At 39.6% G+C, this 19864-nt stretch overlaps 1 pseudogene; it reads right to left on the reverse strand.

Moving 5' to 3' along the window:
- Window positions 1–253: 253 nt before the first annotated feature.
- Window positions 254–15628, reverse strand: LOC122011531 (annotated as a pseudogene).
- Window positions 15629–19864: the final 4236 nt, after the last annotated feature.

Below are 19864 nucleotides of genomic sequence, written 5' to 3' on the forward strand. Positions count from 1 at the left end.
AATACTATATTATGCGGCACACAAAATACCGTCTGAGCAACTGCTATGTCCCCCCTTAACTTCCACGGGGCGTAGAGACATCGCAATCCCACTTTTTTTTTTTTTTTTGCATTTTTATATTTAAATTAAATTTTTATTTTAAAAAATATTTTTAAATTTTTATAGTTAAAAAATATGTATGATGCAGAATCGGTATCATCCACCACATAAACTGAAACTCCATAGGTATTGAAATTTTAAATCACATGCATGCTCAAATTAAGGAAAATGAAGCTCCTACGACTGACGATTCCATTGCATAGTCAACCTCATAATCTCCTTCCGCTTCCATCCTCCTGCTGATTACTCATCTTCTACTCTGTTACCATTTCAGGTAGTTGTATTCTTTCAGTTGCACAGCAACCACCTCTCTTTCCACAGGTCTTTCTGTACCTCTTGCAGCATCCACCAATCTCTCTTCTTCCTATTACTATCCCCTTTGAAGGTGAACAACCTTCTCCCTGGCGACGCTTATCTGCATTGCTGACACATCACCCAACATTCTTTTGATTGGTTTGCTTTTCCTGGTTCTGTGAGCCGACATTGGCTTGCCATAAATCTATTGATACAAAGTGTTCTTGTGTTGAAGTACTGTTTGCCTTTATACCCATTGCCTGGCCACAAGGAGAATGGCAATGTGATTCTGCCACCTGATGATCTCTGTCCATGCAATGGTTGTGCACACTTTCCTCGTCAACACCTTGTGCATGGTCACAGTGGGAATGGGATGGTGATTCTGCACGGTGATGGTGGTCCACTACTATTTCATCCTTTCCCATGATCATGGCAACCAGATTGGCCACAGACGCTTGATGATCCACATGCATTTTTTGGCTTGCCGGAGCATGTTTTATGGGACGAGGCACAACACTTTTTGCTCGAAGAATTTTTTGTTTTCAATAGCATCATGCTGTTCGAGATCACCAGCAGGCAAGTACCAACATCGGCAAGGACAGCAACCCAGAGCAGCGGGTGTCCGGCAAATGCAAGTGCCAGAATAGCAATCTTAGTGACCAGGGAGAAGGTTATGTTTGTGATGATTTTGCAACGCATCTTCCTTGCCAATCTGATGGCCTTGACAATCTTGCCAATGTCGTTAGACATGAGGGTGATGTGGCTGGTCTCCATGGCAACTGCTGAACCTGATATTCCCATCGAGATCCCTATGTTTGCCAGGGCTAAAGCTGGTGCATCATTCATCCCATCGCCGACCATGGCCGTGTACCCTTCCCTCGACTTCAGGTCACCTACCAGTTTGACTTTGTCTTCAGGTAGAAGCTCCGCATGAACTTCTTCCATGCCATGTTTTAGCTATTGAACAATCAACGTGTCTGAAAATTAAGAAATGTCATTTGTATTTGTCAAGAACATAATAAGAAACAATCTGAAGAACCTGGCTTTTTGCGTGTATTGCTGCTTCTTCACTATCTCCTGTAAGCATTACTGTTTTTATGCCTAATGATTTCAACTCTTTGATAGCTTCAGCAGCGCCTGTTCTGCATGTATCAGAGAGGGCATATCTTCCGATTTGAACCGTGTCCGAGAACACATATCCAAAGGTAACTCCACATCTCTCCAAGCTTGAAACTGAGGTTTATAAAACAAGACGCAAATGCAAGATGACCAGATTTGGCACTGAACAATCACACGATTGATAACAACATGAATGTACCCGTTTCAGATGAAGCCCTGGCTGCTATTCTTTTGTTACCTATATAAATGCTTCTTCCATCTATTTCCCCATAAATTCCCTCTCCAGGGTAGACGATGAACTCTTTTACAGAATCTGGTTTAGGTTCGATGGAGCATGACCTAGCATGTTCAACAAATGCAGCAGCCATTGGATGGCTTGATTTACTCTCAATACTTCAAACCCTGAAACAGAGTAAACTTCGACTCATTTTTCCAAATTTTCTGCAAACTGAGAGTCACAACCTACTTACCAGTAAATCAGTGTATTGCGGGCGACCTCGCTGCTTGTAGATTGGAACTCAACAATGGTGAATTCTCCTCTTGTTATGGTTCCTATCTTGTCAAATGCCACGGTTTTTATCTTGGCCAGGGATTCAAGAACATCTCCACCTTTTATGAGAAGCCCTAGTCTTGCTGCTTTCAGAAGTGCACAGAAAGTTGCCATAGGCGTGGACTGCACTAGTGCACATGGGCACGCACTCACGAGAAGGACTAGCGCCAATTGAAACCAGCTTCTGGGATGTTTAACCTCTGTTATCAAAGGAATGGATGAGATCACTGCAGCTACGATTACCACGGCTGCAAAAAGATGGGTTAAGATGAGTTAGAAGTCCTCGATGTTTCACAACACTCAAAACTGAAAAGTAAGTTCTTATGTATGTTGAATTGTAATCCAAAGCCTACTGACCCGGTGTGTAATACTTCGTGCAAGAATCTATCAACCTCTGCGTGCTCGATCTGTTATTCTGTGCTTCTTCGACCAATCTTGTCATTTTAGCAACTGCGGAATTCTTCGCGAGAGCGGTTGTCTGAACACTGATATAACCTGCAATGTCAGTTAGAGATCAGATCATTAAAGAATTATGATACCGCTCAGTTTAGAACTTGTGGAAGCATGTTACCATCCATATTGAGCGTTCCGACAAAGACCGGTGAGTCCGCATGCTTGGCTACCGGAAAGAACTCTCTGGTGAGACTCCTCTCATCAACTTCAGAGTGTCCGTCAACTACAATCCCATCTATTGGGATTACTTCTCCAGCTTTGACAGTAATGACAGTATCGATCTTGACATCGTCGACATCGACAACTTGACCCGTTTCAGATAGGACAGCTTTCTGAGGAGTCAAGCTCATCAGTGATGACATCCCAGCAGTAGCTTGCAGGTTAGAGCATCTAGCTCAGTTCAGGTACAAGCTCGCACACTTAGCAAACTCAGGAAATGGAACTGTCAGCCTGTTAAATATTCTCACCTTGTGACTGGCCCTTGTTTCCAGCCATTCTGCAACTGTGAAGAGGAACACGATGAAGGCTGCTTCTGAGTAGTCCTTGAGCGCAATTGCGCCGGCAACTGGCCAAAGGCATCGAAGATCAGACGCTTGGTCTAAGTGCGACTATCAAAATTATTTCTTTGTATTTGGGAGGTCAGTCATACCTACAATTAGCATAAGGATGTTGATGTCCAGAGTAAGCCGTCGAAGAGACGCAATGCCTCTCAAAGCAATCGGCAAAATGTCGATCGAAACAGCTGCTACTGCAAACCATCTCAGAGGGTGGAAAAAGTGGATGAAGAGTGAGAGCAGCAGTAGCAATCCACAAGCTAAAATGTAAGGACTTGGCCATTTCTTGGCAACGTTAATTGCAGATGCATGTGCGTGTAGGGAAGCTTCAAGCCTTGCCTTGTTCAGAGCCGTAACTGATGAAGAAGAGAAAACCAAACACATAAATCACCTCATTTCAAAGCCATCAAATTGAAAATGAAAGAGATGCCCAAATTGTCTCTCTCTCTCTCTGCCCCTAATATGTTCAGATCATAACTCACGTATGTCCTACTGTGAGATGAGGCTGCTGTCATGAACTACTATCACAGTCTTGGTTGGAACAACTACTTGAACCTTATTGACTCTGTTGACGAGTGGCTCATATTTGGATGAAGGATGTCATGGAAGAAAAATCTGTTAAGATTTTTCGTAATAAAATTCTGTTAAGATTTTATATAACAGAATTTTGTTATATTTTTCATAACAAATTCTGTTACGTTTTTACCGGGTCTGGGGGTTTAGCAGTATTTATAGAGATCATTGTAAACCCATTGAAGATCAGACAACACAAGAATCATTAGATGTGATTCTCTTGTGTAGAAGAGAATTCTAATAAAGCTTCGGACGTTTTGTGGAGTAGGCAAGTCGCCGAACCACGGTAACTCTTTTTCTTTCTCTTCTTCTTCTCCTTCCTGGTGTTTGCTCTCTTTTGTGCGTCTTTGTCTTGTTGTTCCGCGCGATCTCTTTTCTCTCTTCCTCTTCTTCCGCGGTTCAGAAAGGTTGAGAGGTATTGCCCTCTCTTTACACAACAATTGGTATCAGAGCTCCAGGTTTTTGACAGATTTCTTCAACATGTCGGGGACGACTTCTGCGAAGTTTGATATGGTGAAGTTTGACGGAACCGGAAACTTTGGATTATGGTAGAGAAGGGTCAAGGACTTGTTGGTGCAACAAGGCATGGTGAAGGCGCTAGGAGAAAGAAAACCGGAAAGCATGGAGAAATCAGATTGGGAAGAACTTCAGGCGAAGGCAGTAGCAACAATCAGACTTTGTCTTACGGATGACGTGATGTACCATGTCATGGACGAGGAGTCACCGGTGACAGTTTGGCAAAAGCTGGAAAGCCGGTACATGTCAAAATCATTGACAAACAAGCTGTATCTCAAGCAGAAATTATTCGGGCTGAAGATGACAGAAGGAACCGATCTGAGCCAGCACATCAACGTATTCAACCAGATTGTAAGTGATCTGAAGCGGATTGATGTGAAGATCGAAGACGAAGACAAGGCGCTGATGTTGTTGAATTCTCTACCTTCATCTCCTACGTACGAGAATTTGGTTACTACTTTGATGTGGGGTAAGGAAACTCTCAAATTGGAGGAGATCACAAGTGCGTTGCTAGGTTTTCACCAAAGAAAGAAAACAAGCGATGAAATTTCTCAAGGAGAAGGACTTGTGGTAAATAGCAACCAAGAGCGTGGTAGGAGCAAATCTCGACATGGATATGACAACAACAACAAGACTCGTTCTAAGTCGAGAAGGAAGAAGGTGATCACGTGCTACAAATGTGGAGGTAAAGGTCATATCAAGAGAAATTGTCTAGAGATAAAGAAATATGTTGCAGAGAACAAAAGTAGTTCGGCAAAGTCTGCAAACATAGTTGAAGAAGAAAATTCAGAAAGCGGTGATAGAGATATGCTATCAGTTATGTCAAGTTCGGAGCAGCTGACGGATGCATGGATTTTAGACTCTGCATGTTCATATCACATGACTCCAAACAAGGATTGGTTTGACACCTATAGGGCAGTGGATTCTGGTTCAGTGTTGATGGGAAACGATGCATCATGCAAGGTTATCGGCATAGGGAATGTCAGAATCAAGATGTTTGATGGTGTGATCAGAACTTTATGTGATGTCAGATATATACCAGAGTTAAGGAAGAACTTGATCTCACTAGGCACACTGGATGGTATTAGTTGTAATTACAAATCAGTGAGCGGGGTGATGAAAGTCAGCAAGGGAGCTCTGACGGTAATGAAAGGACAAAAGGTAGCAGGAAACATCTACAAGTTGATAGGGACTACAGTTGTAGGTGGAGTCGCCTCGGTGGAGTCTGAATCAGATAGTACTGTCTTGTGGCATATGCGGCTAGGGCATATGGGTGAACGTGGGATGCTAGAACTTCACAAGAGAGATTTGTTGAAGGGTGTCAAAACGTGCAAGCTTGAATTCTGCAAATTCTGTGTTCTTGGGAAACAGAGCAAAGTGCAATTTAAGACGACAACAAACAAGACGGAGGGGATTCTGGACTACGTACATACGGATCTCTGGGGACCGGCTAATGTAGCATCACGTGGAGGGCACTTGTATTTTGTGAGTTTTACTGATGATTTCTCACGAAAGGTATGGGTATACTTTATGCGTCACAAGTCAGAAACTTTTGCAAAGTTTAAATTGTGGAAAACTGAAGTAGAGAACCAGACCGGAAGGAAGATCAAATGCCTTAGGTCAGATAATGGGACTGAGTACACAGATTCAAAGTTTCAGGAATTCTGTGAGCAGCATGGGATAATGAGGCACTTCTCGGTTCGCAGGACACCTCAGCAGAATGGGGTAGCGGAAAGGTTGAACAGGACAATCATTGAGAAGGCAAGATGTCTCAGGCTGAATGCAGGGCTTGCAAAGAATTTCTGGGCGGAAGCAGTTAACATGGCATGTTATCTCATTAATAGATCACCAAGGGCAGCACTAGAAGGCAAAGTATCAGAGGAAGTATGGATAGGGAATCAAGTAGAATACTCTCATCTTCGAGTTTTTGAATGTCCAGCCTATATGCACATATCTAGTGAGGAAAGATCAAAGCTGGATGCAAAGTCAAAGCAATGCATTTTTTTGGGCTATCAGAAAGGAGTTAAAGGCTTCAAGTTTTGGGATCCTAAGGCAAACAAGGTGGTGATTAGCAGAGATGTGGTGTTTGACGAGAAATTTATGTTACAACGTACTCAGGAAGAAGGAAAGGAAACACCACAAAGCAACAAAGAGAAAGATATTGTGCAGGTGGAGCTAGAGACTCATGACTTCGATGATTCTAGCTCAGAGCACATGGAGCATCGCACTATAGCTAGTGGTAGAACGAGACGAGTCGTAAAACCACCCACTAGATACGGATTCGAAGACTTGGTATCTTATGCACTTACCACTAGTAGCAGAGACCCTACATCTTTTCAGGAGGCAATACATAGCTCTGAAAAGGACAGGTGGACGGGTGCTATGGCAGAGGAGATGGAGTCGTTGCATAAGAACCAAACGTGGGATCTAGTGGAACTTCCTGAAGGAGAGAAAGCTATAGGGTGCAAGTGGATATTCAAGAAGAAAGAAGCAATGTCAGAGGGAGAAGAAGTGAAGTTTAAGGCTCGGTTGGTAGCAAAGGGGTATTCACAAAGAAAGGGGATTGACTATGAAGAAATTTTCTCTCCAGTGGTAAGACATACGTCAATTAGAGCGGTATTGGCTTTGGTGGCACATCACGATTTGTATTTGGAGCAAATGGATGTGAAGACGACATTTCTTCATGAAAATTTGGAGGAGCAAATTTTTATGTCACAACCTGAGGGATTTAGTCAGTCCGGACAAGAGCAGTTGGTTTGTAAGTTGAAGAAATCGCTCTATGGACTGAAACAATCTCCTAGGCAATGGTACAAACGTTTTGATTCATACATGATTCAAAACGGATATAGAAGATATGACTGCTGCATATATGTGAAGGGCCTTGAAGATGAATCACTGATTTTCTTACTACTATACGTAGATGACATGCTCATTGTTGCGAAGAAGATGAGAGAGGTTGACAAATTGAAGAGGCTACTGAGCAAGGAATTTGACATGAAAGATTTGGGAGAGGCCAAGAAGATTCTTGGGATGGAGATTCACAGGAATAGAGTTGCAGGGAGATTATGGTTGTCTCAACGTAGCTATGTGGAGAAGGTGTTGGATAGGTTCAACATGAAGAATGCAAAGTCGGTGAGCACACCCCTGGCGCATCACTTCAAGTTATCCAGTACACAGTGTCCAAAGACGGATGACGAGATCCAAGAGATGTCAAAGGTTCCTTATGCCAGTGCAGTTGGTTGTCTGATGTATGCCATGGTTTGCACGAGACCAGATTTGGCGCAAGCAGTTAGTATGGTAAGCAAGTTTCTCTCAAATCCTGGTCGACCACATTGGGATGCAGTGAAATGGATTTTCAGATACTTGAGAAATACAACTAATTATGGCATCATGTTCAGTAGACAACCGGAAGATCCTTTAGTTGCTGGGTACGTAGATGCAGACTATGCAGGAGATTTAGATAACAGGAGGTCTACTACAGGATACGTATTCACTGTGGCAGGAGGACCTATTTGTTGGAAATCTATGATACAATCTATTGTTGCATTGTCTACTACGGAATCCGAGTACATGGCAGCAGCTGAAGCAGCGAAGGAAGCTTTATGGCTTACAGGGTTGGTCAGAGAACTGGGTGTTCAGCAAGGTGGAGTCAAGTTGTTATGCGATAGTCAGAGTGCTATCTATTTGGCGAAGAATCAGGTGTATCATGCGAGAACCAAACACATTGATGTGAGGTTTCACAAGATCAGAGAGTTGATTGCTTCCGGGGAAATTCAACTTGAGAAGGTTCACACTGCAGACAATGCTGCAGATATGCTGACAAAGCCAGTGACCACAGAGAAGTTTAAGCATTGCTTGTGTTGGTTGCTACTCGGAAAACCTAGAGGTTCCACTGTACAAAAATTTTGTACAAAGGTCTGAACCTTTTTCCTAGCTACCATGTGTTCTTTTAAATTAAATTTTGGATCGCCTGCGGAACTTAACACGTTTGATCCAAAACTTAATCTATTTGTTCTTTTAGGTTTTAACTTGGATCTCCTGCGGAACTTAACACGTTCGACCCAAATCTCCTTAAGTTATTAATTCCATTAAATACTAATTTCCATAAAAGGTTCACAGTACTGACATGGCGAGGCACATGACCTTCTTGGATATGGGAGCAACCACCACCGACTAGACAAAACCTTTAATAGAAAGCTAATATTTAATTTCCTAAAATAACTTTAGGTTAACCAAAGAGAACAATCAAATCACAAGGAAAAGAAAGAAAACAAAAGAACACAACATCGAAAAACATATTCGAAATACTAGATCATAAGCCTCTTGTATTTGGTATTATTTCCATAAATAACTAGCATGATGCGGAAATAAAAATTACTAATTATACCTTGTAGAAAAACCTCTTGATCTTCTACCGTATTCCTCTTCTAACCTCGGACGTTGTGTGGGCAACGATCTACCAAGATGAGAAACCACCAACCACCTTCTTCTCCTCCAAGCAAGGTTCGGCCACAAAGGAAGAACTTTACCAAAGAAGAAAATCAAAATACTAACCAAGCTCCAAGAGATGCTAACTTTCTCTCCTTCTTCTTCTTCTTCTCCAAGTAGTATCCGGCCACCACAAGAACTCCAAGGAGATGAAGTGTTCGGCCACCACAAGAGGAAGAGAGGGAGAGGGTAATGGCCGGCCACAACACCAAGGAAAAAGGGAGAGAAAACAATAGAGGTTGTCCCTCATGAAGGCACCCCTACCCCTTCTTTTATATTCCTTGGCCTAGGCAAATTAGGAAATTTAATTACAATAAATTTTCCTTAATTTCCTTGACTTGATTTAATTGAGAGAAATAAAATAAAATTTTCCAAATCAATTTCAAGTGGCCGGCCACATCATTGGAAAACAAAAGAGGACAAGTTTTAATCAACAATTAAAACTTCCTAATTTGTTTCCGGAAATTTTAAAAAAATAAAATTTCTCTTTAAAATCTCTTCATGGTTAATAAAAGGAAATATCTATAATTTTAATTTTATTAACATGTGAATAATTTTAAAGAGAAAATAAAACATCTCTCTAATCTACAAATAAGGAAAGAGATCTAATCTCTTTCTTTAATCTTTTGTAAATCTTTTACAAGAGAGATATTTTAATTCTAATTCTCTTTAAATTATATCTTCCACATTATAATAAAAATTAAAATTAAATTTCTCTTTTTTTTTTTAATTTATTTTTGGCCGGCCCTACTAGCTTCAAGCTAGGGCCGGCCACCCAATAATATACCTAGGCCGGCCCTAGCTTGGTTCCCAAGCTAGCTTGGCCGGCCCCTTATTGGTGGGTATAGAAGGTGGATATAGGTGGGTATAGAACTCTATAAATAAGAGGCTACGATAGGGACCGAGAGGAGGAATTGGTTTTGGTCTCCCGATAAAATTAAGCATCCCGTGTTCGCCCCGAACACACAACTTAATTTTATCAATGATAATTCATTCCACTAGAGAACTATCATTGAACTACCGCACCAATCCCAAATTACATTTTTGGGCTCCTTCTTATTATGAGTGTGTTAGTCTCCCTGTGTTTAAGATATCGAATGTCCACTAATTAAGTGAGTTACTGACAACTCATTTAATTAATATCTAAGTCCAAGAGTAGTACCACTCAACCTTATTGTCATGTCGGACTAAGTCCACCTGCAGGGTTTAACATGACAATCTTTATGAGCTCCTCTTGAGGACATTATCAACCTAGTATCTCTAGGACACAGTTTCCTTCTATAATCAACAACACACACTATAAGTGATACCATTTCCCAACTTATCGGGTTTATTGATTCAACGAACTAAATCTCACCCATTGATAAATTAAAGAAATAAATATCAAATATATGTGCTTGTTATTATATTAGGATTAAGAGCACACACTTCCATAATAACTGAGGTCTTTGTTCTTTTATTAAAGTCAGTATAAAAGAAACGACCTCAAATGGTCCTACTCAATACACTCTGAGTGTACTAGTGTAATTATATAGTCAAGATAAACTAATACCTAATTACACTACGACCTTCTAATGGTTTGTTCCTTTTCCATTTTGGTCGTGAGCTACTGTTTATAATTTATAAGGTACTGATGACATCATCTTCTGTATGTGACACCACATACTATGTTATCTACAATATAAATTAAATGAACAACTACAAACAAATGTAGACAATTAGACCAAATGTGATTCTTTATTCATAATAAATGTTTACAAAGTTTAGGCTTTCAGTATACATTCCAACAGCTTGAACTTGATTCATATCTCTAGATGCTAGAGGAAGGAAGCCCAGACCCAGAGATCCAGATGGAGTTTTGTCCAGATATTCGTATTCTTCGAAGGGGTGAATATTCGCCAAGGTGGAGATTGTTGACGAGTGGCTCATATTTGGATGAAGGGATGTCATGGAAGAAAAATCTGTTAAGATTTTTCGTAATAAAATTCTGTTAAGATTTTATATAACAGAATTTTGTTATGTTTTTCATAACAAATTCTGTTACGTTTTTACCGGGTCTGGGGGTTTAGCAGTATTTATAGGGATCATTGTAAACCCATTGAAGATCAAACAACACAAGAATCATTAGATGTGATTCTCTTGTGTAGAAGAGAATTCTAATAAAGCTTCGGCCGTTTTGTGGAGTAGGCAAGTCGCCGAACCACGGTAACTCTTTTTCTTTCTCTTCTTCTTCTCCTTCCTGGTGCTTGCTCTCTTTTGTGCGTCTTTGTCTTGTTGTTCCGCGCGATCTCTTTTCTCTCTTCCTCTTCTTCCGCGGTTCAGAAAGGTTGAGAGGTATTGCCCTCTCTTTACACAACAATTGGTATCAGAGCTCCAGGTTTTTGGCAGATTTCTTCAATATGTCGGGGACGACTTCTGCGAAGTTTGATATGGTGAAGTTTGACGGAACCGGAAACTTTGGATTATGGCAGAGAAGGGTCAAGGACTTGTTGGTGCAACAAGGCATGGTGAAGGCGCTAGGAGAAAGAAAACCGGAAAGCATGGAGAAATCAGATTGGGAAGAACTTCAGGCGAAGACAACAATCGACTTTGTCTTACGGATGACGTGATGTACCATGTCATGGACGAGGAGTCACCGGTGATAGTTTGGCAAAAGCTGGAAAGCCGGTACATGTCAAAATCATTGACAAACAAGCTGTATCTCAAGCAGAAATTATTCGGGCTGAAGATGACAGAAGGAACCGATCTGAGCCAGCACATTAACGTATTCAACCAGATTGTAAGTGATCTGAAGCGGATTGATGTGAAGATCGAAGACGAAGACAAGGCGCTGATGTTGTTGAATTCTCTACCTTCATCTCCTACGTACGAGAATTTGGTTACTACTTTGATGTGGGGTAAGGAAACTCTCAAATTGGAGGAGATCACAAGTGCGTTGCTAGGTTTTCACCAAAGAAAGAAAACAAGCGATGAAATTTCTCAAGGAGAAGGACTTGTGGTAAATAGCAACCAAGAGCGTGGTAGGAGCAAATCTCGACATGGATATGACAACAACAACAAGACTCGTTCTAAGTCGAGAAGGAAGAAGGTGATCACGTGCTACAAATGTGGAGGTAAAGGTCATATCAAGAGAAATTGTCTAGAGATAAAGAAATATGTTGCAGAGAACAAAAGTAGTTCGGCAAAGTCTGCAAACATAGTTGAAGAAGAAAATTCAGAAAGCGGTGATAGAGATATGCTATCAGTTATGTCAAGTTCGGAGCAGCTGACGGATGCATGGATTTTAGACTCTGCATGTTCATATCACATGACTCCAAACAAGGATTGGTTTGACACCTATAGGGCAGTGGATTCTGGTTCAGTGTTGATGGGAAACGATGCATCATGCAAGGTTATCGGCATAGGGAATGTCAGAATCAAGATGTTTGATGGTGTGATCAGAACTTTATGTGATGTCATATATATACCAGAGCTAAGGAAGAACTTGATCTCACTAGGCACACTGGATGGTATTAGTTGTAATTACAAATCAGTGAGCGGGGTGATGAAAGTCAGCAAGGGAGCTCTGACGGTAATGAAAGGACAAAAGGTAGCAAGAAACATCTACAAGTTGATAGGGACTACAGTTGTAGGTGGAGTCACCTCGGTGGAGTCTGAATCAGATAGTACTGTCTTGTGGCATATGCGGCTAGGGCATATGGGTGAACGTGGGATGCTAGAACTTCACAAGAGAGATTTGTTGAAGGGTGTCAAAACGTGCAAGCTTGAATTCTGCAAATTCTGTGTTCTTGGGAAACAGAGCAAAGTGTAATTTAAGACGGCAACAAACAAGACGGAGGGGATTCTGGACTACGTACATACGGATCTCTGGGGACCGGCCAGTGTAGCATCACGTGGAGGGCACTTGTATTTTGTGAGTTTTACTGATGATTTCTCACGAAAGGTATGGGTATACTTTATGCGTCACAAGTCAGAAACTTTTGCAAAGTTTAAATTGTGGAAAACTGAAGTAGAGAACCAGACCGGAAGGAAGATCAAATGCCTTAGGTCAGATAATGGGACTGAGTACACAGATTCAAAGTTTCAGGAATTCTGTGAGCAGCATGGGATAATGAGGCACTTCTCGGTTCGCAGGACACCTCAGCAGAATGGGGTAGTGGAAAGGTTGAACAGGACAATCATTGAGAAGGCAAGATGTCTCAGGCTGAATGCAGGGCTTGCAAAGAATTTCTGGGCGGAAGCAGTTAACATGACATGTTATCTCATTAATAGATCACCAAGGGCAGCACTAGAAGGCAAAGTATCAGAGAAAGTATGGACAGGGAATCAAGTAGAATACTCTCATCTTCGAGTTTTTGGATGTCCAGCCTATATGCACATATCTAGTGAGGAAAGATCAAAGCTGGATGCAAAGTCAAAGCAATAAATTTTTTTGGGTTATCAGAAAGGAGTTAAAGGCTTCAAGCTTTGGGATCCTAAGGCAAACAAGGTGGTGATCAACAGAGATGTGGTGTTTGACGAGAAAGCTATGTTACAACGTACTCAGGAAGAAGGAAAGGAAACACCACAAAGCAACAAAGAGAAAGATATTGTGCAGGTGGAGCTAGAGACTCATGACTTCGATGATTCTAGCTCAGAGCACATGGAGCATCGCACTATAGCTAGTGGTAGAACGAGACGAGTCGTAAAACCACCCACTAGATACGGATTCGAAGACTTGGTATCTTATGCACTTACCACTAGTAGCGGAGACCCTACATCTTTTCAGGAGGCAATACATAGCTCTGAAAAGGACAGGTGGACGGGTGAGGAGATGGAGTCGTTGCATAAGAACCAAACGTGGGATCTAGTGGAACTTCCTCAAGGAGAGAAAGCTATAGGGTGCAAGTGGATATTCAAGAAGAAAGAAGCAATGTCAGAGGGAGAAGAAGTGAAGTTTAAGGCTCGGTTGGTAGCAAAGGGGTATTCACAAAGAAAGGGGATTGACTATGAAGAAATTTTCTCTCCAGTGGTAAGACATACGTCAATTAGAGCGGTATTGGCTTTGGTGGCACATCACGATTTGTATTTGGAGCAAATGGATGTGAAGACGACATTTCTTCATGAAAATTTGGAGGAGCAAATTTTTATGTCACAACCTGAGGGATTTAGTCAGTCCGGACAAGAGCAGTTGGTTTGTAAGTTGAAGAAATCGCTCTATGGACTGAAACAATCTCCTAGGCAATGGTACAAACGTTTTGATTCATACATGATTCAAAACGGATATAGGAGATGCGAGTATGACTGCTGCATATATGTGAAGGGCCTTGAAGATGAATCACTGATTTTCTTACTACTATACGTAGATGACATGCTCATTATTGTGAAGAAGATGAGAGAGGTTGACAAATTGAAGAGGCTACTGAGCAAGGAATTTGACATGAAAGATTTGGGAGAGGCCAAGAAGATTCTTGGGATGGAGATTCACAGGAATAGAGTTGTAGGGAGATTATGGTTGTCTCAACGTAGCTATGTGGAGAAGGTGTTGGATAGGTTCAACATGAAGAATGCAAAGTCGGTGAGCACACCCCTGGCGCATCACTTCAAGTTATCCAGTACACAGTGTCCAAAGACGGATGACGAGATCCAAGAGATGTCAAAGGTTCCTTATGCCAGTGCAGTTGGTTGTCTGATGTATGTCATGGTTTGCACGAGACCAGATTTGGCGCAAGCAGTTAGTATGGTAAGCAAGTTTCTCTCAAATCCTGGTCGACCACATTGGGATGCAGTGAAATGGATTTTCAGATACTTGAGAAATACAACTAATTATGGCATCATGTTCAGTAGACAACCGGAAGATCCTTTAGTTGCTGGGTACGTAGATGCAGACTATGCAGGAGATTTAGATAACAGGAGGTCTACTACAGGATACGTATTCACTGTGGCAGGAGGACCTATTTGTTGGAAATCTATGATACAATCTATTGTTGCATTGTCTACTACGGAATCCGAATACATGGCAGCAGCTGAAGCAGCGAAGGAAGCTTTATGGCTTACAGGGTTGGTCAGAGAACTGGGTGTTCAGCAAGGTGGAGTCAAGTTGTTATGCGATAGTCAGAGTGCTATCTATTTGGCGAAGAATCAGGTGTATCATGCGAGAACCAAACACATTGATGTGAGGTTTCACAAGATCAGAGAGTTGATTGCTTCCGGGGAAATTCAACTTGAGAAGGTTCACACTGCAGACAATGCTGCAGATATGCTGACAAAGCCAGTGACCACAGAGAAGTTTAAGCATTGCTTGAACTTGATCCATATCTCTAGATGCTAGAGGAAGGAAGGCCAGACCCAGAGATCCAGATGGAGTTTTGTCCAGATATTCGTATTCTTCGAAGGGGTGAATATTCATCAAGGTGGAGATTGTTGACGAGTGGCTCATATTTGGATGAAGGGATGTCATGGAAGAAAAATCTGTTAAGATTTTTCGTAATAAAATTCTGTTAAGATTTTATATAACAGAATTTTGTTATGTTTTTCATAACAAATTCTGTTACGTTTTTACCGGGTCTGGGGGTTTAGCAGTATTTATAGAGATCATTGTAAACCCATTGAAGATCAGACAACACAAGAATCATTAGATGTGATTCTCTTGTGTAGAAGAGAATTCTAATAAAGTTTCGGCCGTTTTGTGGAGTAGGCAAGTCGCCGAACCACGGTAACTCTTTTTCTTTCTCTTCTTCTTCTCCTTCCTGGTGCTTGCTCTCTTTTGTGCGTCTTTGTCTTGTTGTTCCGCGCGATCTCTTTTCTCTCTTCCTCTTCTTCCGCGGTTCAGAAAGGTTGAGAGGTATTGCCCTCTCTTTGCACAACAGACTCCATTAAGAGGCTTCAGAATCTTCTCGATCAAAGGGATTTCGGATGTGCAACAGATGCCTAGCACGTCGAAGTAGCTCTTGTGGTACTTCGCTTCATTGATTTTCTTATCTTTGCATTGTTCTTCGCCCATTTTTTTCCCTTCTCTAAGCGCACACCCTGCAAGAAATGAAAAAAAAAAAAAAAGTTGAATAGAAAAGGCAAATGGAAGAGGCGTGTAGATCACCTCACCAAAAACAGGGATAGGGAGGGAAGATGTAATGTAGCGTTGCAGAAGAGCATTATTTGCCTTTTGTTTTGTTTTTGTTAGAAGGAATCATAGGGTTAAAGAAACAGAAAAGTGCCGCGGTTTTGTTTTTTTGCCCCCACGGTTACCACTGTAACGTAAATAAATCAAGTGTCGCGATTGGATCATGTGTGGTGCTAAATTTAATTAATAACAACAATTTAGATCGGATGGACGTGGTCATAAACACTCATGTTAGTTCATGAGTTTATGTCACTGATTTGATGTTGGCCGGTCTTAGTTATTCTATTAAAAAATTTTATTGTAAATTTAGATAGATAATTAAAAAAATTTATATCTTATCTATTTTTTAAATTTTATATTTATGAATAAATTTTCATAAATTTAGAAAATAAATTTTATTCCTGAACGTTATAGAGGAGAGAGAAAAAAAATAAAAAAAACTCATATATGGTATAGTAAAAAATTGATACTTAAATTTAATAAAGTAATTTTTTACTTTAAATTATGTATTTTATATAAAAAAAATCTGTATGAATACTCTTATCTCATCCAAAGATTTTATCGTAGATTTTAGATAGGATAGCTAAAAAAAATTAAAAAATTTTACATCAGCTATCCTATCAATTATCTAAATTTTATATTTATGGATAGTAAATATTTAAATTTAACGAATGAATTTTATTCCCTAAATATTATTAAGGAGAGAGAAAATTAATAAATATATATGATATAATGAAAAATAAATATATAAATTTAATAAAATAAATTTTTTATTTTAAATTATATATTTTGGATAGCAAGACCATATGGATTGATTGTCCATGATTTACTACCATGTTTCCCTGCTTTACATTACATACCGATAAAAAATAATTGGATCTGGCAAATCAGACCCATTCTATTTTTTTTTCCCCACTTTTTTGAACCAATCAATATAAACATTTATTTTACAGGTGGGTTATTAAAAATTAATTTCACAAGAATTAAAAAATAATATTTCAAACTATTTGAAAGATGAAGGAAATCTTGAAGTTTGTTAGTCTGGTGAGGGTTTTATCGAAATTCTCATGAAATTAATAAAAAATACATAAATAATTTTTATAATCTAATTTAATTGAAAAATGGAATTATTAAATTCGAATGGAATTGAAACAGTAGCTTAATTAAAAAAATATAATATTTAACAGAGTAAATAAGTATTATTTTACTGAACCTAAATTGATTCATGAATAAAAAATTCTCAATTATTTTAAATCAAATGGATGTATTTCTAAAAGCCTTTTACCCGTATATTTGAATGTAATAGCAAAAATTAAAAGTGGTCAATTTTTAAAAACTTATTAAATTTATGATAAGTTAATAGAAATACTCAATACTCAATACTCAATATCATTAAAATAACGAATCATTTCAAATTAAAATTAATATATTTTTGAAAACTTTCTTAATTAATGTATTCATATTCTGTAATAATATAAATTATTTTAATTGTGTAAAGGAGGATATAGTGGAAATATATTATTTATTTTTAAAATTATGAAAGCTAAGATGGACCGTAAAGGTATTCCAAGCAAACGACGTACTGCTGACTAGATAATGATCTCAACGTTCGACCAGAAATAGCCAGATGAACAGCTACAATCTAAACGGTCGATGTCGTTTTTATATATCACACATACTTTTTAAACGTCCATTTTTCCTAGCGTTTTAATATACATCAATTTTAAACTTACGAGAAAAATACCTTTTTTTTACTGGCCAATCCATGCAGAACGATTCCTGTTAAGGTACCATTCCTGATTCCTACAAATCATAATTTTTCTCGGAAAATCTGAAAAACAAAAGTGAAAATATTTCAACCTTCGAGATAAAAAAAAATAGCCATTTAAATTTAAAATAAAACTAATTAAACATTAATCAATAAATTTAATATTCGAGTTGATATTTGCATGTAATACGCCTTGAGATCAACTTCCAACCTATGCAAAATATATCACGGGTTATTTGATCGATCTTATGTAAAGAATCACGATTTAAAATATAATTAAAATTTCACATAAAAATCCGGAATTTAAAAGAATAAAAAAATAAAATTATAAGGATTTAGACTCAAAATAAATAATATCATATTATTATAGAGATATATGAATATATTTTTTTTAATATAACTGATCCTGCCCGAGCGCTGAGTCGACGAACACTGGGGACGTGGCACGCTCCGCTGTCTCCGACTGTTGATGTAGATCTCCGGTGAACCTGTAAAGAAGACGAGCCGGGAGGGGTTTCCCGGCGACGATCCTCCGACGCTCAAGTCAGGCAACGAGAAATGAGAGAGGCAGCGTAACTGTGGTTACAGTGAGATCGCGCATACCTTCGTCGACGTCTGGGGGTCCTTATATATGACCCCGGGGGGGGGGGGGGGGGGGGCGGGCACACTTCTTGATGCGTGTCCGCTTCCCCAAACATACCTTAACGAGTCTGTGTCAGAAAAGTACCCCTGACGTCATTCCGCAATCGTCCGAGCATATCCCGGATGTGACGGTGGAAACTTCCGCCGTATGATCCTGTGTACTGCTCGGCCGCCAACTCTGCTGCTTGTCGGCGGCAGACGTCTCGAGGATGATGTTATCCCCTGTCTCCTTTATCCTCTTGCACCTCCTGTCTGTTCCAGGGCCGAGCGATTCGGCCGCTCGGCAGGCATATCCCTTCTGCCCGGTTGTAGGTATCGGTCCGACCGGGAGTCCTCCCGGTCGTATGCTCGAATGAGATTGCTCATGCCTGTCTTTGTTGCCTCGTGCCCGGCCGAACGGACAAACCGCTCGGCCATGAAACCTTTTTATCTTGAGCATCGGAAACCCGACCCCTAGTCGGGTTGTCTTTCATTCGGCGGGGGGATTCACGGTCGGCATGTTCGTCCGGTCGGTCGACCTGCTTCGTCCGGTCGGTCGGGTCTCAGGGTTGAATCTCTTGACCTTTGACCTCCACGTGCCGTTGACCTTCCGCCAACGAGGATCCCCCGTCCTTACCACCGGATCAATAACAAATAGTATAGAGTCATGGTTTAGACTAGATACCATATATGATGACCCTGAATGAAGTTGTGGGAGGTCGGAAGTAGGTCGGGAAGATCGGATGCTAACGGGGAGGTCCGAAGCAGGCTAAGAGTGATCAGATAAGGATGCTCGCAGGGATACCCAAATCATGAGATTAACGACAGTCCTTAATTAGTTTGAGTAAAAGATTATTGGGATATAATGAAAATTTTACATTGGAAAGATATAGAAAAGATCATGAATTTAAAAGGATGTAAGATATATTCATATTGATATGAGGTCTTTTGGATAAAGTTCGGACATAAAATTATAAGAATTTAGACTCAAATTTGTAGAGATATGCGAATATTCTTTTGGATATAATAATCATTGTGTTGTTAATAAATAATATTCACAAATAAAATTTATAAATTATATTCGTCAACAATTTTTTTATCAATATAGTAAATAAATAAATAAATAAAAATTTTAAAATAAATAAATAAATTTATATCATCAAATTTAACAATAAATCAAATAAATTTAAAATTTTAAAATTTTCAAACAAATAAATATTTTTAAACTAAGAGCCTAATAACATCTAAATGATCAAGCAAAGGTTGATACCAATGAAGTCGGGAAAAAAATAATTATATAATGAATTGTTCAATTTTCTAATTTTCTCTCTACAAATGATTATGGGACGAATAGTATAAATACTCAAAATCCACATATAATATTTGTCAAATTAATAATATCTAATTAAATCAAATTCAAATCAAATGTAATAATAATTAAGTTCATTAAAAAAATAACTCTAAATCAAAATTAATCAATCATTTTAAACTCGATTGGATTTGGGGAAAACGTCAAAGAGAATCGAGATATAGATCAAAAGTAAGGTGAACGCAACCGAGAAAAACATTCGTGTTAAGTCCTCCAGTAACTGGCTGATTCATGTGAAATGCATGATGACAGAGGAGTTACGAAGCGTCAATATGACGTAGTTTGTTTTCTTGGAACTCTCACAATAGCCACGTGACAGATCAACCTCACAGTTCTTTTTACACATCAAAAGCAGGCCGTT

This window comes from Zingiber officinale, chromosome 1A, assembly GCF_018446385.1.
Source record: "Zingiber officinale cultivar Zhangliang chromosome 1A, Zo_v1.1, whole genome shotgun sequence".
NCBI lineage: Eukaryota > Viridiplantae > Streptophyta > Magnoliopsida > Zingiberales > Zingiberaceae > Zingiber > Zingiber officinale.